The sequence below is a fragment of the Cyprinodon tularosa genome, unplaced genomic scaffold, assembly GCF_016077235.1.
Source record: "Cyprinodon tularosa strain WSP-4 unplaced genomic scaffold, ASM1607723v1 ctg4, whole genome shotgun sequence".
Taxonomy (NCBI): Eukaryota; Metazoa; Chordata; class Actinopteri; order Cyprinodontiformes; family Cyprinodontidae; genus Cyprinodon; species Cyprinodon tularosa.
The window spans coordinates 1,062,654-1,086,979 of record NW_024039118.1 but is presented as its reverse complement, the minus strand read 5'-3'; the positions used below and the strand labels follow the sequence as shown (position 1 = coordinate 1,086,979).

General features: G+C 38.1%; 1 non-coding gene across 1 annotated transcript; it reads left to right on the top strand.

Moving 5' to 3' along the window:
* Positions 1-18,269: 18,269 nt before the first annotated feature.
* On the top strand, positions 18,270-18,341 carry trnae-uuc. Its single transcript has one exon. It is a non-coding gene; the product is annotated as a tRNA-Glu (tRNA).
* Positions 18,342-24,326: the final 5,985 nt, after the last annotated feature.

The window sequence follows — 24,326 nt, the reverse complement described above, 5'->3', positions numbered from 1 at the left end:
AGACAACAAGCAAAACAAAAGTTAAGGATAACTCAATGAAAATCTGAGTAATATTTGACAAAACCAAAAGGAGGTATTAAGTCAAGATTTTTCCACATATCAAGATTTAATTAAGCCTTGACTTGGGATTTCTTCTGAACCTATACATCACCATGGTGATTTATTCTGTACAGCTATGCCTTGCCAGTAATCAGATATTCTGCTGGGATAAAAAGTTGGCCAAAGGAAGAAATTCATACATTGGTTCTAAAAGACAAAAGCTACTTATAATGTATGGTGGATTCCACCCCAAATCCTATATCCTCTGGCTACACACTAAGCACAAAGAAGGAGGGTTAGTTTTTGACCTAAGAGCATCAGAGTCACCACTGAAGATGAAACATCCAAGCCCCAAGAATATATCAGGAAGACAACCCCAAGGGATAAAGAGCTCAGTGTCTCAGACAGTGGAGACCGGAAGAAAAGAAAATGGAGTTTTGTGCAACTTTAAAATATTTATTGCCCACCACAGTAGGGATTGTAAATTGGCTATTTAATCAGATAATATTTAGCCTGTCAAATATTGTTTGTAAACACATGCCCTACTGGCTGTGTGTTAGAACAACAAATGAAAATGTAAATTGTGCTCAAATCATGGTCAAAGAGATAACTCTGCACATATACTTAGATTTAGACTTAGACAACTTTTACTGTCCTTCTGCATACAGAGTGTATACAAATCAAAATTTAGTTTTGTACAGTTTTGCACATTTACTGTAGCTTTTCACTCATTTTGCATACACTGCAGGAGGGAGTTTGGCCCACTCCTCCACACAGATCTTCTCTAGATCAGTAAGGTTCAAGGCTGTCGCTGAGATACACAGAGTTTGAGCTCCCTCCAAAGATTCTCTATTGGGTTTAGATCTGGAGACTGTCTAGAACCCTGATATGCTTCTTTCAGAGCCACTTCTTGGTTATCCTGGCTGTGTGCTTCGGGTCCTTGTCATGTTGGAAGACCCTGCTTCGACCCATTTTCAATTCTCTAACTGAGGGGAAGAGGTTGTTCCCCAAAATCTCGCAATACATGGCCCCTGTCATTCGCTCCTTAATACAGTCCAGTCACAGGTGTTTTTTGGCAAAACACTTCACAAAATTGCCTACTTATAGTGGTCAGAGGCTCCAGTGGCACCAGTTTAAGGCAGCCCGGCTTCTGTCTTTTATTGTTTATTGTCACAAGCACAGATGACGAAATGTAATTGTTAATCTCTCTGCATTTAACCCATTGTGCGCTGTTGAACTCAGAACCTCTGGATTCCAAGCGCAATGCTCTAACCCCTGATATTTGGGCTCCTCGTCAGGGAACCCTGGTGTTTCACCTGACAGTCGGTGCTACTCTCCACTATGCAAACAAGGGCTTGTCACCATCAGTGTGTGAGTGTGTATGTGAATAGCTAAATGACTGAAGGTAGTTTAAAGCACTTTGGTCAAGTCCCCTGTCTGATCACCCAACCTCTCGCACGATTTCTCTGGATCCTCCAAATGGTCATTGACAAATTAAGACAGCCCTTGACATGTGCTGGTTTAGGCAGGAGAGCCTTCCATGCCCTGCATGATTTCAAACCATGATGTCTTAGTGTATTACCAACAGTAACCTTGGAAACTGTGGTCTCAGATCTTTTCAGGTCATTGGCCATCTCCTACCATGTAGTTCTGGGTCGATTTCTCACCTGTCATAGGATCAATGAGACCACACGAGGTGAGATCTTGGATGACTATGGAGCCTCAGTCCAAGGGAGATTGACTGTCATATTTAGCTTCTCCCATTTTCTAATTATTGCTCCAATAGTGGACCTTTTTTTTACCAAGCTGCTTGGCAATTTCCCTTTAGCCCTTTCCAGCCTTGTAGAGGTGTACAATTTTATCTATAGTGTCTTTGAACAGCTCTTTGGTTTTGGCCTTGTTAGTAGTTGGATTCTTTTTGATTGTATGGGTACGACAGGTGTCTTTTTGTAGCTAACAATCTCAAAGAGGTGCATCTAATTTAGGATAATAAATGGAGTGGAGGTGGACATTTTTAAGGCAGATTAAGTGGTCTTTGAAGTCGAAATTGTAGCTGATAGACAGGTGCTCAAATAATTATTAGCAGCTGTTGCATACAAATTGTCAAAAATCGTATACTATGATTTCCTTTTTTTTTTTCAATTATGTCGTTCACTTTGGACATGCACTGAAGATGACAATTTCAGACCCAACCATGATTTTAAGGGGGAGAACTTGCAACATAGCAGGGTTTTCAAATACTTATTTTCCTCACCGTAGAGAAAAAACTTTCTCTGACTTGTGTGCCAGATCTGCAACCCCTGTATCTAGTGTTAGTAACTTAGCATGGAATGCCCACACAGCATGGTATAAACAGTTATATGTTACAGACAGGTACACACAAAGGAAAGGATATCCTTTGTTATTAAGGCTCCAATCTCTAATCATCATCTGACAGTCCTGAAGCCAAGAGAGAAATGTTGCAAGCAGTCTGTTCTGCAGCATTTGGTTCTGATGTTAGTTAAAGAGGCAGAAGCAAGCATGATAGAGTTGCTTTGTCCTCAAAGAACCATGCAGGGCAAGGGTACACCTCTGTGGGAGTGTCTTGTGATACTGCATGAGGGAGGGTTGTAGAAGCTGAAGAGTCCAAACAGCAGGCAAACCATCCATCTAGCTCCATGGTTATGTTAAATATCAGTATGGACTTTGATTCTAAGTCCAAAATGAATGTCATGGTTTTTGGCATAACAGGAGGAACCATTATGGGAGGGAAAACCCGTGCATAGGATGCACCAATGACATATAGCTGAAGTTGCTAATATGAGCAAATCTTAGCAATAACTAGAGATGATCATAGGAGCATGCCTTGAGCAACAGAACAATAGAGGTAAATATTTATCATACTAGACATGATCCCAGGTGCAGGCTGTGCAAAAAGGCACCAGAAACAATCCAGCATCTCACAGCAGGGTGTAAGTTACTGGCAAGAAAAGAATACTTGAAGCATCAGAACTGGCATACAAACATTTATGCAGAATGTGAACTGGAGAGCCCCAGCTCTCTCATTGTCCACCAAGTCGGTGGACAATAACAGATCTGATCCTTGATTAGCAACACAGGACAGCGCAAGTTTGGCCATCCCAAATTATGGAAAATAGAACACTAAAACCGGAGAAAGCCAGGGGCTCAACGAATAAATAGAAAGAGGCTATTATGTGAAAGCAAATGTTACTCTTAGGAGAAACCACCTGACTGGAGAAGTGGTTATAACAGATACCTGCATGTGCCAGTTTAAACATTTTCCATCAAATTGTATTCAAATCAGAGGGTTCTGTCTAGTTGCCTCAATTAGTTTCTGAAATGTTTATGACAAAATCTGACAAAAAAGGTTCAACAGAGCCTCATTAAATGCCTCAGATTATTTTTGCCATGCATTTAACCTCCGCATCACAAATTCACATTTTGACTGAAAAAACTCAACCAAGCACTTAAAAACAAATTTTGCTGCCCCCAGCTGGGATCTGCCTCAAGGAGCCTGACCAAGAACTGAACATACAAAAAACATTTTTCTGCCACTTCAATATCCAGTTTGAAAAGGTCAGTCTGAGTTACACACCACCCTTCCCTTTTATGCTTTAATAGAATGGGTTTTTATTTTTTTATTTTTTACTGCATTTTGATCTGAGTCTTTTATGTTTCACATAAACAATAAAAAGCAATAAACTCTCAAAAAATGTTAGTAGTGACTCAGCATTTATCACGTGTTCATTCAGCCTCACTCCAATAATAGTAGGATCATTTCTTGATGGATTGCGCTTTGCTGTTCCTAGTTTTAAAGTTCTTGAAGCTTGCTGTATTAAACATGTTTTAATCTCCTAAGAATCTTCTGCACTCTGTGGCTGCCAGAGACTACAACTCTCTGTCTTAAATCTCTGCACCACAAGCTGTTGGTAGACATAAGTTTAATGATAGCTGGTGTGAAACCTTTGATGGCAGAGTTGCACCAATGTGTGAATAACATTTTTCTCAAGGGTTATAAGCAAATTGACTGGTAATAAAACATTTTTCCATTCGCTTTATAAGGTATATCAAACTCACCAAATACCCATTCTGAGAAATTCGCTGTCCTTTTTTAAAAGAAAAGAAAGATTTATTTCAAGTTTAAGCATTAGCCAAGTCAAAAACACAAACTATTTTCATTTCAGTTGATAAAACATTTCCGTGAAATAAAACTGTAACTTTGTAAAAAAAAAAACAACTTTATAATGGATTCCCATCAGCCATCGCATGAAAAAAGTCTGAGCTTTCCTGTCGCAACAAGCAGGGACTGAATGTGGCAGTGATGTAAGGTGAAAGGGTAGTGTGGAAACAAAACTTTTTTTTCTATCAAAATGGAAAATAGAAAGAATAATGTTGAATTAGGTTGAAGAGACTAATGTTCTTGAGAGGTCTTTGGATAGTTTTTAAAAAGGTGTTTTAATTTAGACCTAAAAGGACTGTTAAATCATTTTTATTTGTCCTCCTCCATAGCTGCAGAACTGGTCCCAGCCACCCAACTTTTCTGCCACGCACGCACTTTTCTGTTGTACACTCTATCCGCTGTCCTGCTTCAATCTCCTGCTGTCAGCTCCAGAGCTGGTTCCAGCCACTGACTTCCTCTTCCCGGCTGAGGTGCTCACTCTGTCTGGTGTCTTCCAGTACAGGTTATTCAGGGATAGATACGGAACAGCAGGTCCAAAAACTGGGTCCTGGATTGACAGAGGTACTGCTGCTCCAACAGATGCATCAAAATGCATCTGTTGGAGTATGTGTTGGTACTCTCCAACTGGTTCCGTCTCTAGAGAGTCTGGTGAGCCCAGAGAAGTCAATGCCGGCGGCTTTGTTCAGCTTTTGATAAAAAATAGAGATTGCTTGTTTTGTAAAATACATAGTTTATGAAGAATAGAGGCTGGACCCAAATACAACCAAGACAGGTCAGTGACATTAGAAGACAGTTTATTCAGAAAGGTGCTTGGTGAGAGTTTGAGAGGAACAGGCAGGCTGCAGGCAGATAGGCAGGCAGATTGTGTGTAGCTTTACCAGTTCGTGATCCAAAGAGAGGAAGGTTTGTGCGAGGCATTCCAGGGTTAATGATCAAGGGAGAGGAAGGCAGGCAGTCCAAGCGAGACAGATTCAAAGATTCTGAGGTCCAGAGGCAGAACAGATCAGATATCCTGGCAGGCCTGCTATCAGAACACATAACAGGTTAGTTAACAGACAGTCTTTAATTACAATTATAATGAATAATTTTATTACAATTTTATTTTAATATAATGGTATGAGCATCTATCTAAAAAGTGTTGCACATCTTTATTGTATGCTTCTTACTAGAGATGTCGCAAAAAATAATTTTGAGTATCGGTCTGTTTCGTATATAGCTGGCCCCCATCCTAAATCCCTTATATTTTTCATGCTGGAAAACTCTTCTTCATTGGTTAGTTTTATATGTATTAGTTGTTTTCACATTGTTTGTTGTTGACTTTTGTTCCTTGTAATAGTGATTAGTAATAAAAGGCAGAGGGATTCTCGCTGATATCGTATAAGGTCAATATTTGTATCGGCCAATTCTCAAAGCTGCAATATCAGTATCGTATCGTGAATGAAAAAGTTGTAAAATTTGCATCTTTTTACTCAGTTTCACAAACACAATTTCTTATCCTTTTTTTATCAAATCAATATTAGGTTTGTTTAGTTCAGTTCAAAGAAATGACATAATATATATAATATATATAGGCAAAAAGGCATAAACAGCCTTTGGTCATTTTTAGTGAGATTTAATGCACTGATAAGTAGTAGGTCATAATGTGAGTCATCCAGAATGTGTCCTCATTGGTTTAATGGCCAGTCAGCTACAATATGGCTTATGTCTGAGGACATTACAGGGTTTCATCTGCTCTGTCCTGGAGGCTCACAGTGGGTCACAGATATGCAAGCTTATTTTACTGTTTATTTGAAATCTATTGTTTAAAGAAAAACTCCATGAGATGTCAAAAACAATTCAATATAAGAGGAAAAAAACGTTTCTGCTGGCAAACAACTGCCAAACAACAACAGATGAATAGATTTTTTCACTTATTTGTTTCATCATCTGATGACGTATGTATTTATTCATGCTAAATGAGTCACTTAATAATCCCAGAAACTGTAAGCTCTTATGAATGTTTGTTTGTTTTTATTAGGTTTATGAATGCTAAATTTTAACTTCAGGGCATTTGAATTTTGATTACAACACTCACTCTTAGTCTGAGAGCTCAAAATTGGCCTTGCAGGGCTTCATAGTCATTACTTCATTTGTCATCTATGCTTCAAATTGCTTTATAGTTTTGTTTATCAGCAATTTCAAGTTATGTTATGTTTCCTTAGATTTAAGGCGTTCTGGTTGGTTTTTCATGTTGTTTAGATATTCATGGAAAAAATAAGTGTGTTCCTGCAATCTAAATGTTCTCAGAAGGAAAAACAAGTAAAGGAAAATGGTCACTGCAACACTCACTGCATAAAAAGTGGGATTTTCGTCAATATGCGGCACTGTAGATTGTCGTGGAACTTCAGGTTAGCGGCAGTTTACGGCAATTTGCAGGCTTCGCCGAAAACTACCGTAAATTGTCAGAAATTGACGTGGACTTTCTTAGGCAGTGTTCCCCCCATGCCTCCCCCCCATGGAATTCTAGGGGAGGCTTTAACATGTAAATGAAAATGCTGGGAGCTATACAAATGCAAATCATGGTTGCAGGGGGAGTTTTACCCAAGTGACATTTTTCTAAAAGGTAAGAAAATCTCTGATACAAAGAGATCAGGCTCAGTATAGCCTCTTACATTTTAGCTTGAATTGATTTATTTAATTAAAGTATAGAGACCAAAACAGAACTTTAGCTGACAGAGCAATACATTTAGAGCAGTAATTATTTAAAAAAAAAATTTGCATTTAAGATAAAAAATAAAATGTTGTCTGTCAATATGCTCAATTCACAATTACTTAAGTGGAAAAGTTTCAAGAAATGAGTCTGAGATGATTCACTTTATAACATGGCGCATTATCCTGTTGGAAGTAGCCATCAGAAGATTGGTACACTGTGGTCATAACGTCCGGCCAGGTCAAGATCCGCAATTGCAATCGCACCAAACAGGAAAAAGAACATCGACAAATTCCGGTTCGTCAAATTAAAATATAGCAGCAACAGATCGGTGACTAGAAATTATAGCACAATTCTTATATATTAAAAAAAAAAACTAACACCGTTTATTTAAATGATTGGATCCAAACTATTGGTTATTCACCAACGAGGAAGCAGATTACTCATCTCCATCAAAATATTTATTTTATACCGAGGGACTTAAACTTTAATCAAATCCATTCAAAAGAAACTTCTTATTACAGGAATGAAAAGAGATGCTGAGTTTGGGAGTAGAGAACAAGTTCATTCAAAAAAAGCAGTTTTGAATTATCCTTATCCCCGTTACAAAAATATATATATATATATTTGGGCAGAAACTGAACATATGCTGGATGATGGTGGGATTTTTTTAATATGTCATATTAAATTAAGCGCTCACAGGGTTCATACAGGAATGAGTGACTCTAATTTAATGCTATTTTAATGCTATTAGAAATGATTTTAATGCCATCAACAAGAACCATGTACACAAGTTATTAGTGTACATGAAATATGAAGGAGCTGTAAGCACAGTTCCATGACTCCTGTATGTATGTAAACACACACACACACACACACACACACACATATACGTATATATATATCCTCTAGCTTTTTCTCCGCCTGGAGCTTCCTTTCCGAACATACGGCTTTATGATCAGTTCCACGCAAATTAATAGCGATATAATATATCTGACGAAATTGTTTTTATAAGCATTTTTTATTAAAGAATTATAAATACTTCGATAAACATATTTAAATAATTTTAGTGCCAATTAAGGCCTTGATTAAAAAAAAAAATAATAATGAATTGTAATTATTTTTAATGATCCGCGGAAACCCTGGTTCATCTCGCGCATGCTCTCTACGATCTCCAAGAAACTCAGAGCGGAGCGGTCTGGAGCCACAGCGGAGGATGTATGCTTTGCTTTGTGCAGGCGGTCTGGAGCGGAGTATGTGGGATTTCGGGGTAAAACTCCTCTTGGACGCGATGGCGACTCTGCAGTCGAACAAGACGAACTCAAAGAAGAGATGCTAGCGGTAAATATATGTTCGATTACTGCCTGCTAAGCTAAAAGCAGCCTAGCCTAAGCTACGGCTAATAGCAGCCTAGCCTAAAGCTACGGCTAATAGCAGCCTAGCCTAAAGCTACGGCTAATAGCAGCCTAGCCTAAAGCTACGGCTAATAACAGCCTAGCCTAAAGCTACGGCTAATAGTAGCCTTGCAAGAACAAGCTTTATTAAAGTGTATTTTTTGTGATTCACAGGAAGCAGTACGCCGTCTTCACAACTCGGAGACTAATTGCAGGCGCTATGAACCGGAGCAAGGGTAAGATTTAAAGAATATGCTTTCATTCTGCGGTAAAAGGAAATGGATACGGATGGATACCGATCATAGCTGTACATTTTGTTTTCACAGACCTCCTATTTGCTCGGAGCCATATCAGCAAGTCCAGATTTGCACGATGTTGATAAAGACGACATTGTGTGTAAGTGACTTGTTTTAATGTTTTCTCCTTCCTTGTTACTGTGACTTGCGTTTGATTTTTTATTCATACCACTCTCATTTAATTGTTTTCCAGCTGCCTGTAAGACGTATTTTGAGACGGTACGCAGGAGCTTCAGATATACGCAGCCTGAGAACACGTTGCGTGCGGAGGCTGCCAAGCAATCTGCTCGGAGTCGGGCTAGAAGAAAGAGGGTAAGACTTTATTTGGTGACTATTTTTCAGGTGCATTGATAGATGTGTTGTGTCCATACGCAGTGCGCTGATTCATTGTTTTTTTTCAGCTGCTGAAAGCGAGGCAGAGTGTGCTAGCAGATGAGGAAGTGGAACTCTGGAAGTCCGCCACCGTCGACCTCATGTCCGACGAAGAAGATGGCGTCGTTGGCGGTGTCTCTGGATGGATTGTATGGTCGCCGCCATTTCGTAGGCCGGATCTCACTGAACTCTGTGTTAAGCTGCAGTCCCGGTTAGAAGCGATGCCGAAGTAGAGGGCCACGCACAGTAGGCGTCTGCACATCGGACCTGCCTCGGAGGGAATGCTGCCAGTTACCTCCAACCCCGAGGAAGCAAACGGACCGTTCACGGACTTGTAATTTTTAGATACGCATGTGTTTGGATACGCGTTGTATATAGTTGTGTGTGTTTTAATAAAGCTCTTTCTTTGCATAAACAGCTTCCTGGCAAATGTTCATTTCCTGTATAAATTCATTCATGTCCTTGATGGTAGCCTAATAATTGTGTAGTAGTGTAGGATAACATAAATACACAGCATATGAATGAATAAATATATGAATGAATAAATATATATTCATAAATATATATATATATATATATGTAAATTTATATGTAAATATATATATATATATATATATATATATATATATATATATATGCCAACCAATCACGAGCGACTTTACTTGTTTAAAAAGAAGTGGTTCCGTCCAATACTCAGTAAGAAAATTAAAGCCTGGCGTGGCCACGTGTGGTTTTGCTGGCAATCACGAGCGATTTCACTTGTTTCAGAATAGCGGTTTCAGCCAATACTGAGTAGGTTATTCAAGCCAGACCTGGCCAGCCGCGCAGGTTTGCTGCATTCATATGCTAATTAGGGCCATTAGTACAGCTGATCGCTCTCCACATACGTCAGAGTCCGTTTCCGACAATTTGTGGCACGACAAACGCGGACAAGCGCGGGTTGCAAATTGTTGGAAACTGACGAAAATCAGGGAGATCTGCGGGAGTTTACAGGGACGAAAATCTCACTTTTCATGCAGTGACTGAATTAAAGTAAGTTGGTGATGGGAATACACATACTGCTCTGGTTAAAATAGGATTTGTCAGAGGTATAAAAAAAAGCGTTTGCATATGAGCCAAATCCTTCACCACAGAACAGGTTGACTGTATGCTGGAACTTCATACATAAGTGTTTATTTAATTTTTATGTAGAACTCTGTTGGTTCTTTATTCTGGTCGATAGATTAATCTTTATTACATTTTTATTCCCACGTATAAGCGGGTTTTTTTCAGGCAGACTTACATACAAAAGGTAGAGTTGGAGCTTTTTTTAAACTCTTAGTAATAGGAGAGGAAAGATCTTACACCAAACAAGCAGATTCCAATTGTTTTAAAAGTAATTTTTTAAGTAACCCTTTTTCTGTAAATATGGACTCACCAAAAGTTTCCACCATGAGTTTTCCACCTAGCAGCTTTTAGCTTTAAAGGAATAGTACACCCAAAACATGATTAGCCTTCATTTTCTACTCACCCCCATGCTGAACAACACCCTGGAGTACTTTTTTGATATCTCAAATGCATCTGGAGATCTGGGAGGCTTCTTGCTGTCTGCTGACATTCAAATAATGGAGGTCTATGGTGCCCGAGGCAGAAAGGTCCATAAAAGTCCACAAAAAACGTTTCAATATTCCTCCATACTGCTCCTCCAATGTATTCCAAGTTTCCTGAGTGGGTAGCATCCAGAATTTACTCGAAACGAAGTCATTTAGAATGTTTTTAGAGCATAAACAGTAGTGTAAAGGATTTCCTGAAAGCGCGCACATGCGCGATCACGACGCTACGGAAGCCGGCAGACCAAACCAGCGCATTCAGCTCGGCAAAGAACTCATGCTCTTCCTCAACACTGAAGTCCTCAGACATTTTTCTTTCGTTGTTTCTTTCTTTGCACAGGTAAACGGCACATTTCTTCTTCTACGCTTGCATTATTGGAAGAGCAGACGCTGAATGCGCAATTTCATCTGGTTTGGTCTGCCGGCTTCCGTAGCATCATGATCGCGCATGTGCGCGCTTTCAGGAAATCCTATGCACTACTGTTTATGCTCTAAAAACATTCTAAATGACTTCGGTTCGAGTAAATTCTGGATGCTACCCACTCAGGACACTTGGAATACATTGGACGACCAGTATGGAGGAATATTGACACGTTTTTTGTGGACTTTTATGGACCTTTCTGTCTCGGGCACCATAGACCTCCATTATTTGAATGTCAGCAGACAGCAAGAAGCCTCCCAGATCTCCAGATGCATTTGAGATATCAAAAAAGTACTCCAGAGTGTTGTTCAGCATGGGGGTGAGTAGAAAATGAAGGCTAATCATGTTTTGGGTGTACTATTCCTTTAAGGTCTGATCCGATTACCAGTTTACTTGTGTAGAAAATTCGGGTTCAGCTCATAAATTACTCTTTTTTTTAATTTTATCCTAACTGCAGTTTTTCCAAATGCAAATATATATTTATATTTGCATTTATATATATTTATATTTTCAACTAATAAACTTAAGTTTATTTACCATTCACCATGCTGGTCATTATTTACTGCCTTGTATCACTGCCTTTAATTGGTGCGGTCAGTCAAGTTATCACTCAGGGTTGAACAACATTAAAAGACTCTTACACATCAATTGAAAATGGACAAAGAGCTTTACATAGAAACCCTAATTTGATTTCTAGTTGAATTATTTTTCTTGTAAATGTTTTTAGAGAAGTGCACAGGAGATAACTTTTTGATGGATCACATTTATGCCAAGGGACAGGTTAAAACTAAATTCTTTTATGTAGATTCATAGTGGGTCTGGCTCGCTTCCCATGGTCATGGGAAAAAGGTGGGGTACAGACCGGTGAGGTCGCTAAACCTTCACAGAATAAATATAATTACATGCACACATACCAAAGGGAAAATCAGAGTAACTAGAAAACTTAAGAGTCATCTAGTTGGATTGTGGGAGGAAGCTGAAGAACCTGGAGAGAACTCAACCATGCAGGGGGTTAACATACAAACAGTAGTGTAGTGGTCCTTGAAGAAGTGGGTATACTCACTCTTTTTTAATGCAGCCCAGAAACATGTAAGACTGCTCTATGTAGTTTACCAAAAAATTAACTTGTAGTATTTACTTAATGTCATATAATTTCTGCTATTTGATCTCAGGGAGGAAGGATTATGAAATAACTAAACGCTGGCCGACAGACTAGTGAGAGACAATTACGATGGATTTTGAGTGAAATATTCGTTATTCCTGAGTCCATCCACACGGATGACACCTTTTCTCTCACTAAGCAAATCAATAGTCCCTTTTGTAAACTGTCTCTTTTAACATCTGATTCACAACAGCTAGTGTGGCCACTATTACAATGAACATAACTTAATCAGGAGCAGTTTGTTGGTATTACTTGTCACACAGGCAGCCTGCATGAATATAAAATACAGATCAGGCAAACATGGTGTTTCAGTTATTTTTAAAACATTTATTTAAATAAGAACAATTAGATATGATTTTGACATCCTTGTTCATATTTCAGCTTAGATTTAAAAATACAAATCAAACCCATCAAAACCAACCAGATAAACAGAAAAGTTGATAAACTCTTAAAATTGAAATAAAGACTATTTTAGTGTAACTAATTAGATATATATATATATATACGTATATCATATGATGATTTGAATTCATCATTCAAAATTTCTCCAAAAAAACAATATTTAATATAACAATATTTAACATAAGAAATGCATTTATAACATATAAAGAGTGACATATTCTGCTAACCCAGCTCTGTTGAGCTCTGACATGTTATTAATATAATCTACGAGTGTCAGGGTCAGGTTTAGGTTTGAGGACCCAGATGCAGAGGCAGAGAGGCTGAGGAGATTTCTTGCAGTTTAATGGGGCAAAAACTAAACAAAGGCAGGAATGCAAAAATCCAACTTATAATGAAAAGCAAACCAGAACTATGGAGACATCAGGGGAAACCAAACACGAGGAGCCAGGGAGAGACGAGGTAGGAGGTCAAAAGCCTGGGAGGACAGCAAAGACAAGGACTCAACAAAGAGTGAGAGCAGAGGGAGAGCATATATAGCTGACAGAGACAAAGGGAGGGCTAACGAGCTGACAAGGAGCAGGTGTGAGAAGGGACAACGAGGGAGCCAAGGGGAAAGGAGCACACACACACAAGAGGGCAACAGAGGACAACAGAGAAACATGAGAACTAACATAAATCTAGAAATTACAACAAAAAAGGAATTAAACCAATCAAACTAGAAAACATAGAGCAAAGTAAAGCACAATAGAAACAAGACCATGACAACAAGGTCCAACAATAAAAATGGCTACGCCCACTTAACGTAGTTGACGTCGACATGCATAGTCGTACCGACATCTTTGGCTAATGAAGAAGAGGCACCTTCCTCTTCGCTGACAGCATTTTGTCCAATGGTGATAAGGGGCAGAGCGGGCATTGATGTAAGGCCTAACTGTAATAGGGTAGCATCGTCAATTAACATAAGCTGAACTGCTGGCTCATGTTAATTGACGAGGATGTTTGTAATTAGGAAATGAAAGTGTTGTTTGACTGGCTCAGTTCATATTACAGATTCTTTGCTAATCCTAAAGGCAAATCATTTAAAGTAAACTTGTAAATGTTATTTAATATGTTAGCAATATTAACCTCAGCATGAACCGCCCTTCTCTGCCTCAGATTGGCTCACTGGTCATCATGGCTACAGCTTACCAATGTAATCACTAAAGGCAGTGAGTACTAGCCAATGAGAAGCAGAGTAGCGCTGGTGATGCGTTCACCAGCCTAGGAAAAAAAAAGGGAAGTTTGGCTAGAAGATTCTGCTTAATTGTGCAGATCATGGGGGATCTGTGTGTGCAATACTGACTGAAAAATAAGTGCGTATACGGCATATAACCACGTATACCCTGGACTACACCACTGCGTACAAAGTGTTTCCAAAGTGGAACTTAGGACCTTGTTTTTTCAAGGCAACAGCGCCAGGTACTGCTCACTGTGCATCTCACTATTTAAACATTTTGACCTTAATCCACACATACTTTCATTCGTTGACCATCTTTCCTTAAGAATTAATGTTAAAGTCATCAAGTATATGCTAACATGTACGCAAATGCTGTGATCCATAAAAACAAACTAGGCATGAAAATGCGTGGCCCATCATGCTGACTTTGGCATAACAGACCCAATCGGATCAATAGTCCTGTGCTCAGGGTACAGTAGAGCTTTAGAGAGGGGGCCCGATCCAACTATTAACTTATAGCAAAGTCTTTTTCACAAAACATGCTTGTAAATAAATATACAGGCATGATATTTAAGTTAAGATCCTTTCCCCTTATTATTATTTTCTTAGTCTTTTTGCCCTTGTGGCATTGGGAAAAAACACACCCACCCCACATTGACACAAAATGGTGTGACCTTTGACAAACCAGTTCGGGACTGCTCATTTTCACACTATATTTTCATATATTTGACACGTTTTGCAGGTTTAAGAAAGGGTGTACACAAACTTTAGAAATGAGACCCAGGACATGCTTGATGAAAACTCTCTTGACTGACTCAGGAGATAAGGAGTAAGAAGAGAAAAAAGAATAGTACTGTTAAGTTCTTTATCGATGGCATAGCTTATTACCAATGGACTGATGTTTTCAGACAATTGCTTGATTGTCCAAAAGTTACTCAGAAGAAAATACATTCTATAGAATTAGTTAATAGAATTGAGCAGGTTTCAATTTTCCTGAATTTTAGCCATCCACATTGAGTAACTGATTGGCCCATTCTATCACCAACCCTCATGTTTGAAAACAAATCACTTTGATATCTACAGCATATATTATTAAAATATAAAGAGCATACCAGTAAAGATGCATATCCTTGCTAAACTGTTTTTTTTTTGTCCTCCTACATATTTAGAGTATAAGTGAATAACATAAAAGCATGTTCAAATTGTTTCTGCCAGTCTGCTTCAGGGCAGCTGTATATAAAATGTAGCAAACCACACTCAGCATGTGAATAGCTGAATGAATGAAGTTTAAAGAGCTATATAAGTACAGGCCAATTACAATTTACCATTCAGTCTTCTACTAAAGCAGTCAAAGCGTCATAGAATTTCTAGGAATGCATGAATACTTATTTTATATCATTTCTTTTTAACAAAGGCAGGCTGTCTTTAGTCACTGAGCTTTACGCCTTTCTCCTCTCTATTCTTTATTTTAACAATTCTCTATAGCAAAAACCCTTTTCACAGGTTCATCACATCATAATAATCTGAGTCTGCCAGAAGCAAATTGAAAAACACTTTCACTTTGTTGTGCATGATTGCCCCACATTATTAAAAGGCACCTTTTTTAACGAGCTGTCTAGGGACTTCTGACTCACCACAGGTCTAATTTTTAAACATTCTTCCTGTTCATTATTGATGCACCAAACACAAGAAAAAAATGTATAGATGTATAGCTTAATATTTAACAGTGTGGACCCAATTTGCATCTCTGGGGGACATGCAGTGAGAAAGACTAAAAATGCTTTTAGGAGCTTGGCTGCAGCAGTGAAAGTTACATAACAGAGAAGCTTATAAATGCCCATTCCAGACCTCAGATCATTTCTGTGTTTAAATTTGGCTTTTTGCTGTAATCTACAGATGACTGTAGTAATCCTTTAAAAACAGCTGTTATGGAACTGAGCATTTTAATACCTACATGTTATCTAACTCTGTGTGTATTTGTGTTTTGATTAATCTTAATGGTTACATTCAATTTGGGGATGCTCTGGCTGATTTTAAACTTACTGTTGTGAAAAGCATTTTTTTCTTATAGGATGGTCTCCAGCCTATAGTAAAGAATAAGGTATTGACAGTGGGTGTTATTCTTTAACGTTAGCTCTTGGAGCCGTAACCTCCAAACTGAGGTTGTGGCTACAACAGCTCGAGGGAACGGCCTCAATCTGTTGTAGCCAATGTCTTCTCCACCCAGAAGAGTGCAGGCGTAGTAACAGCTAAGAGAATGTGAGGAACCCTGAAGCCCTGAGGCCTCTGATAAACAAACCACTATTAAAGCAGAACAGACTGAGCAGAAAAATTACACACAAAGCCCATCAATAAGTAGGAATATTATTAAAAAGATAATTTATTTTAGTAACTGAATTCCTTAGGTTAATCACATTATAGCTTCATTACTCACTAAGTATATGCTTTTATTTCTATAAATTATGATAATTTTGTGCTGATGGTAACTTGGCATTAAAGATTATAATATATCATTCTAATAAAAAACAAATTATGTTTAATGGCTGGTAATCTAAAAAACTATCCTCAATTAATATTATAATATAGTGAATGAGAGAGAAATAACTGTATCCTTTTAGGCATAGAACTACATTTACATGGACACAAATAACTGTAATAAATGGCAGAAATGTGTCAGGTAAACATGCCATTCAGAATATTCTAATTGGTTCTGTCAGGATCAGGTAATTTGTGTTACGACAGGAAGGAGGGGTTTATGCTGATTGATGATCTGATTGGCATGCATGTAAATTCTTGTCAGGCTTAAGTTATGCTGGATCAGGCCAGCTGACCTGTCTTTGCATGTACTCATCTCTATCAATGTAACGTATTTCTGCTTTGAGTGTCTAGATGCTTCGGCTACATAACCTGACATTTTTAGTCTGATCTGCTGTTTTATTGTGATCACTAATGTCAACATAACTGGTACATTCTGATAATCGTTTTCACATTTCTATCATATTTTGAACGTGTGACTCTGAATGCGCGCAATAACTGAAGCAGTTGGTATATTTGAAAAGTTTATTGAAAACATGGAGATGAACAAAGTTGAATTTCAGCTGGTCGGGGGTCCTTTGAGCTCTGCTGGGAAAGATAGGGAGGATGGTGAAAAACTTGAGCTTTTGGATTTGTGAAAATTATTTTTGGATGGTGAACTCACTGAAGTGGTGGCTTGGGCTTAGTCTGAGGCAAGAAGTGCTGCTCAGTTGTCCGGGTTGTTGGTGCAGATCAAGATCCTCTCTCTGTGTTGGTATGTTGGAGGGTGGACAGGCAGGCAGGCAGGCAGAGCGCAGGCAGGGGAGCTAACAGAAGGATCCGGGGTTCTTCTCTGGTACAAGACAGTTTCCAGTAGTTCTTCTGACTCTGATCCAAGGCGTGGGTTTCCAGGTCTTTCACTGGATAGCTTTTAAGATTCTAGGAGGAAATGAGAAGGACAAGGTTAGATTTAGGTTGCACGGATACTAGGGTAAAAGAAGGAGTAGGTCTGTACCAGGCTAAAGCATAATGAACTGACGGCTCCTGGTTCAAGCTCCTTATGAAGGGTGGTAATTAGCTCTGATGAAATGCACCTGCCTGTCCAGCCCTGCAGAGGAGGGAGAGAAAGAAAACCAGACCTGCACCTACACCAGAGTATGACAATTTCAATCCAATTATAAATTTTGTGAATCCAAGCATTCGAAAACATGTTGCTTAAGCACAACCTAATCATGAGAATGATTGAGAAGTGACTTTAGACATGCTGTGGGTATTTGTGCCAGATAGCTAGCCTTAAAAAAACACAACTGATCTAAAACATTTTCCTTACACTACTATATCTAAGGTACCAAACAACAGGAGAAAGAGAACATATCCAGGTAATTGTGTGTATAAATGGTCTGGTCTTGTAAGATGTCAGGAGATAATGGGCAGACATGGAGTTGATAGGAAGAAAACAATAGCTCAGTTACTGTAGCATCACTCCAACATGGATCAAAATCTTTCTGACACTAAAAGCAACTGTATGTCACTAAGAATTAAAGGTATAGTGGATATAAATTTTGAAAAGACCCGTCCTCTCCAAAAAAAAAAAAAAAAAGCACATGCACAATGTTGTACCCACTACAAACGCATGCGAGAGCATGAAAAAGCCCATTTCTCATTGAGGCCGGTACTCAATGATGGATGGATCAGATGGATCTTATTTTACCAATATTTATATAGATAGATAGATAGATAGATAGATAGATAGATAGATAGATAGATAGATACCTCTCCAAACAGCATGCCAAACTTGACCTGTCAAGTAGAAACTTTGCAACCGAGGTATCAGTGGGAAGCCCACCCTGTGCTTTCAGTGTACATCATCATGTGACAGTCTCCCAAAAAATTCCGGCCTTGTTTCTTTCTTCTAAGGCGTTTATTTTCCTTTCATAGATGTAGATACGACCCTCTGTCAATTATGTTGATCATGTACCCAAAAGGGAAGACAACTCCCATATGGTCTAGTGGTTAGGATTCCTGGTTTTCACCCAGGCAGCCCGGGTTCGACTCCCGGTATGGGAATTAATCAGAAACGCCATTTGGTAAAGATAAGCTCTGTGTATGCAACCTGAATTTGGAACAAACATTTATTAAAACTCTATATAAAGAGTTTAAATAACACTTCATAACTTGTATGTATTCAGTAACCAGGAGGATAAAAATTATAATCCTACTTAGATCACAGAAATTGCTCATCTCTCAGGAAGTGGCCCTAATTGAAAGTTAAAAAAGCATTTTATACATCTCCAGTCTGCCACATAATCATATTTTACATCATACAAGTTATCAGATGATTAGACATCCATGGCTCCAGCCTTATCAAAATATTACACTTCTTTTTTAGCAGAAGGACGCCACTCTCGTTCCATTTCCAAATCTTTGCCATGTACAAAATAAAGATTATAACTGTATATCCAGACAGACTGTCCTAATTAGATTAAAATGTCTGTTCTGACGCACAACAGGCAGCCCATACCAGGGTGTAATAAACTCACACATCTTCAATGATAATCATCCTAACAAGAACATCCTCTGATATAACTTTAATGTTATTTTTAGTAATTGGGTGTTTTTTGTTTTGTATAAATGGGTCAGCCCCTCTTGACAACAAGCATTTCTTTATTCTACATCAATATGGTGTTTTGAAAAAATGCCAATTGTTTTTTTTTTCAAGGTCAAGGTGTTAACATAGTGTATATCTGTTGTGTGTTAGCTTTTCTTAGATGGTGAGGGATCGAAACGTCTCTGTACAGTAGAATTTCTTTATGCTATAATGAATATTATAGTATATTTTAAGCCTTAGCTTAAAATAACACTCATATACAGTAGCTTTATGAATAACTTTGACCTGAATTGAAGTAAACTTTGCATTAAAACTTAAGTGGACAAATCCTCAGAAATTCAATTCCTCCTCCTTATCAGAAACCCAACCCTTTGTTTGCAATGAGGAACAGCAGACTAAAGAACATTTCTCTTTGGGAATCAGTTTGGCTTTAATATTCAGAAACAATGCAATCCTTTTCATGCACAGGTTCATGATTTGCTGAGCTTAAATGAATCCCAGTCAATGCGTGACCATTTTGACCCAAAATTAAAGATTATATCCACAGAGGAGATTAAATACATTCAGAGAAAGATTATTCTGGATCACTGTTGCACTGTTAAAAAATAAATAGAATAACACATGATGTACTGTTTTTTTGTTGGTCGGTTTTTTTTAAAGTATTTGTAACTATATTCTACAAATGTTTTATCCACCTACAGACGAAACTTCTTGTTCACTACGGTTTTGCATTCTTTGAAATACCCATAGGAAAACTGCTGGCTAGCTTTATCTTCTAATGTCTATTTTCACCCTGACAGCTACAAATGGATCATTTTCATCTAAGACACCCCTGGTGCAAAAAATATTTTGATCTCTTTCCGTCAGGAGTCTCGATCCATCTTGTTGTTTACTCATGCACAATGTCCATGATGACATTAACGGTGCTCTGTTTTGCAGCTTTTCTGAAAGTGTGTAGGAGGATGGTAGAGTATCTTTCACAGCTTAGTCTGAGCTCACAGCCATGAAAAGGACAGATGGATACCTTAACATGTTTCATACGCCCCCAGCGACACCTGGGGAGAGTCAGAGGGGATTCTCAGATCTAATTAAATTTCTGGAAAAGTACACAACATTGTCTTTTTTTTTTGTACAGAGTTTTCAATGAGACACAGTTGTACATTAATTTGTTGTTTTTGTTTTCTTTTTTGCAACTAGTATCTATTAAGAAGAATGACAATTATTTATAGTTCTGTTTTTTTTTCTACTTTTCACCTCTTTATTAAGCCCTCCTTACTCTGCTACTCTACATAAAATCAAATCAGCTTCTTTTGAAAGTCGTCTCATTAGTCATGCAGCTGTTCTATAAAGGCATCAGTTTTTTGAAGAACATTGTTGATAAAAAGGAGCAATGAAAACCAAGAAATACAGGATACATGGCAGGGATCCCGTTTTAGGATGATTTTTGGCTGATATCACTACAGTAGCAGAAAGATATCGATCCATTGTTGATTTTCATGACAAACCATTTTTTAAGTACTCGAGCAGTAAAGTATACCCTGCAAACTCCGTGAAAGAGGTTGTTTGGTTCAAAATGAAACCTTTTCAGTTCATGCAAAAAAACTATGTTTAACATAAAATGGTCCTGCACATCATCCGTAACACCATCCTCATGGTGAAACATGGTGTTAGCAGTATTATGCTGTGAGAATGCTTTTCTTAAACAATTAATGAGGAATTTGGTCAGAGTTAACTGGAGGATGGAAGAAGCTAAATACAGGGCAAGCCTAAAAGAAACCCAAAGGCTGCAAAAGACTTCAGACACTGGGGGAGGTTCACCTTCCACCCGGATAGCATTCCCCAACATAGTGATAAACATATAACTGTTTAGATCAAAGCCTAATGGCTCAATCAGAATCCAGGTGTATTGTACGAGCTGGTTTAGTTATTCATTCAGCCATTTTATAAGAATTGACATTGATTTTATTTTCTAGATGTGAACCGTAGTTAGAAACACACCCCATTGGAACAGTTGGTTAAATAACTGTGAAAGTTTGGAGAGGCAGAATACAAATCTTACTCAGCTTATCAGTGTTATCTCTTAACAGTTTGTACATTTCAAGATTCAAGATTCAAGAGACTTTATTGTCATTCACATCACGTGTTAGATGAGGTAAACGAAATTGAGCGTCACGGCCTCAGTTACATCCGAATATAAAAAAATTATTTATAAAAACTAGCTACAATATCAGATTTTATAAAAACATTTACAGATATATAAAAACAAGAAGTAGAGAGCATTTATTTATGCTTTACAGTGCATCATTTATGTTAGTCTAGCACATGAAATCATAAATAACATAAAATGTTGCTGCTGCAACATGAAAGCATGTGTAAATGTTTAAGAGGGTTGAATACTTTTTTAAAGCACTGTATTTGGAAAGTTTTTATGTCATTGTAACGAGGACTGATTCGTTTTCTCCCCTGATGTCCTTGTGTTTTTAGTGCATGCTCACGCCCCTAAACCTTCCTCATTTAGGCTTTAATCAGAACCACCGAACACAGGCTGCATAACAGAAAAAGAAGGCATGCCATTATTTGTTGTCAGGGAATAACAAACCCCCAATTTACAAATTCCCTCTGGTATCATCACCCATTTTCCAACCCAGAGGGATTTTCTTGTTATTTTGATTTTAGATAGAGGTCATTGCTGCGAGGATGGCTATGTGTTTGTGTGTTATTATGTTCTATCAGAGCTACATCTTGCAACACGTGGTAGAAAGGGGAAAATGTGTAGGTTCAGATATGACTGCAGTTATTTTACCCTGAGGTCTTCCATCCTGGAGATATAAAGCTTATGTACGGGAAAGCAGAGTGTGTTGCTCTGTTTTTTTTTTTCCAAACTATTATTGCTCCTTTCAACATTAAAATGCCTTTCTGTGTTTCTCAGAAAAACAAAAAAACAAAAAACAAAACAACATTATACAACTGGCATTATAATGTCCCATCTAAGAGGTCAGAGTGATAGATTGTTTTCACTATATTGTATCAGCATGTGCAGCTGAGTCAAAGGCGGCATTGACCAGACTGATTTGTCACTGAGTGGACAGAATGGAAAGTGTTGTTTTTTTATTTTAATGGATGCTGTAAAAGTGTTGCTTTGTTACAACTTTTTAATCAAACAACGTGCTATAAAACACTTGGCAATCTCTATAGTTACAGCTTGCACAAAGCTGTTTAAACTACCATATATTGATGGCCTATGTTTAATAAAGATGTTCTATAATAAGAGGATATTTGTCAATGGAAATACTTTACAATCTATTTGGAATATTTTTATTTTCTTTGGTCGTTTGACCTTTAACTACACATAATGAGCAAAAGCAGGTGAGTCGTCATCTTATTGATCCTGATATTTCCTTACAGTAGGTGATAGAACAGACGGACCTTCCTGGAATATGAAAACTACATGCAGTGATTAGTATTTTTATTCTATTTTTGCTTTCTAATCCAACTTAAATCTTTGGGATCATCAAACAAATTCATTATTTAACAAAAAACAACCTGTGTCGATCAGTTTTAAATTAAAGATTTTTTTTTTTTTTTAAGCTATGCAAACCAGTTTTGTCTCAGTCACCAACAATCCACAAAGAGTCTTAGCTGATACTATTGGGTGAGTATGGATGAGGAAAATTACGTCACACCTTTTTTGGTTGAGCAAACCAAATCAGACATAAGTGTTAGATTGATGACACCAATGTCATAGTTTAACATGAATAGAAATTCAACTCCTTGCCAGTGGGCTGATGTTTTTCAGAGAGAAAAATAGACAAAGACAAGGTCGTTTGGACTTACTTTGTCTTGATAGATAAGTCTAGTAAACTTAAATCACATTGTTTACATAAATCAAATAAAGCATTCCAGGAAATGAACCGTATGTGAACCATGAAGCATATGACTGGAAGTATCATGGTTTGGAAATGCTTTGCTCAAGCAAGACTTGACCAATTCATCATCACAGAATCAGTCTTAATTTTTCTGTTCATCACCGGGTACTTAAAAAAGATATGAGATCACATATTCCATAGAAAATCCAGCAGCACTGTATCCTGGAAACCCACCAAGGACTCGTTCAGAATTAAAGCATGGAAAGTCCTGACTAGTCACACCCAGATCCTGAGCTCTTTGAGAAAGTGAGCAGCTGTACATGCAGGAAACCCATCAAACATCTTATAGCTAAATGAAGGTTTGGGAGAAATGTCCTCGACAGATTTCAGAAAGGCATAGATGAATACAGGAAGAGCTGTCTTACTATTTTTTCAGCTGAAGAGGTACCAGTTAATAAACAGTACACCTCTCTATATTTTTCCGTATTGTAGAATACACAAATCTCTTACCTTTTGTTTAATAAGTAAAGGAAGTTTAAATCTTTCGAGAGACATTTTATAAATTTTTTCTGAAACATTTACATAAAATAGCCTTTTTATTCTACTCTTTTTGACTCAAACATTGTTTGATGAGCAGACAGACACCTCAATAGGCCAGCCTCGATGCAGCTATAGTACACAGAGGGCCGGATTTATCAAGATCCATTTTTGCGTGCAGTAATTTGCGCTCGCAAACTGGAATTTTGCGCGAGGGGCTGAACCATAGTTTGCGGGTGATTTAACAAGAGATATTGCGTAACTGGTGGCAGGTGCAAAACTGTTGGAGACGCCCTATTTAAATGATGGTTTTGCACGTTTTGTGGTTTGCGGCAAAGTAGTTTGTAGTTTATATATATATATATATATATATAAAAAATTTGGCAACCTTTATTCCCTAAGGTGGTATGTAGCTGGATTTCTACTTCATTGCAGTAAAAAAACAAAAAAAAAAAAAAACAGGTGTTTTGTATTGGCCTGTAGAAAAATGCACATACCAAATGGCTCACAAGAAGTGACTGTGGATGAGATTACTGCGCGTACGCATCCCGGCAGCATTGGCATGTTGCTCCACAGGCGCAAGGAGGAGGTCGGGGTTCTCCGGTAGGGCGTCAGGACGACATGGCATTTAGAACGTCGGACAGCACTTCTGAAAAACGAGATTGGGAGATCCCAGCTCTCGCTGCAACCGTACGCTGGAATGACCCAGATGCAAAAAAGTGCAATGTTGCAAGGAGTTTTGTGATATCTGGTATTGCGTGGGTCCTCCTTGTGGCTGGCTCCAAATCCATTCGGAGTTCCCCCTACAGCTCCAAAATGGCAATGCTGGATAAACGATATGTTTTGATGATCCTTTCCTCATTCATTCCAAAAATATTCACACGGAGTGAAAAAATGCGTTCTCGGCGTCTCCTTGCTTCATTTCGATGTCTCCTTCTTGCGACAATAACCGCTGCTATGTGTGCGCAATTACGCATACAGACCATTTGCACCTTCTTTTGAAACGTGTTAAATATAGAGTCAGATACCGTTAGCAAAATT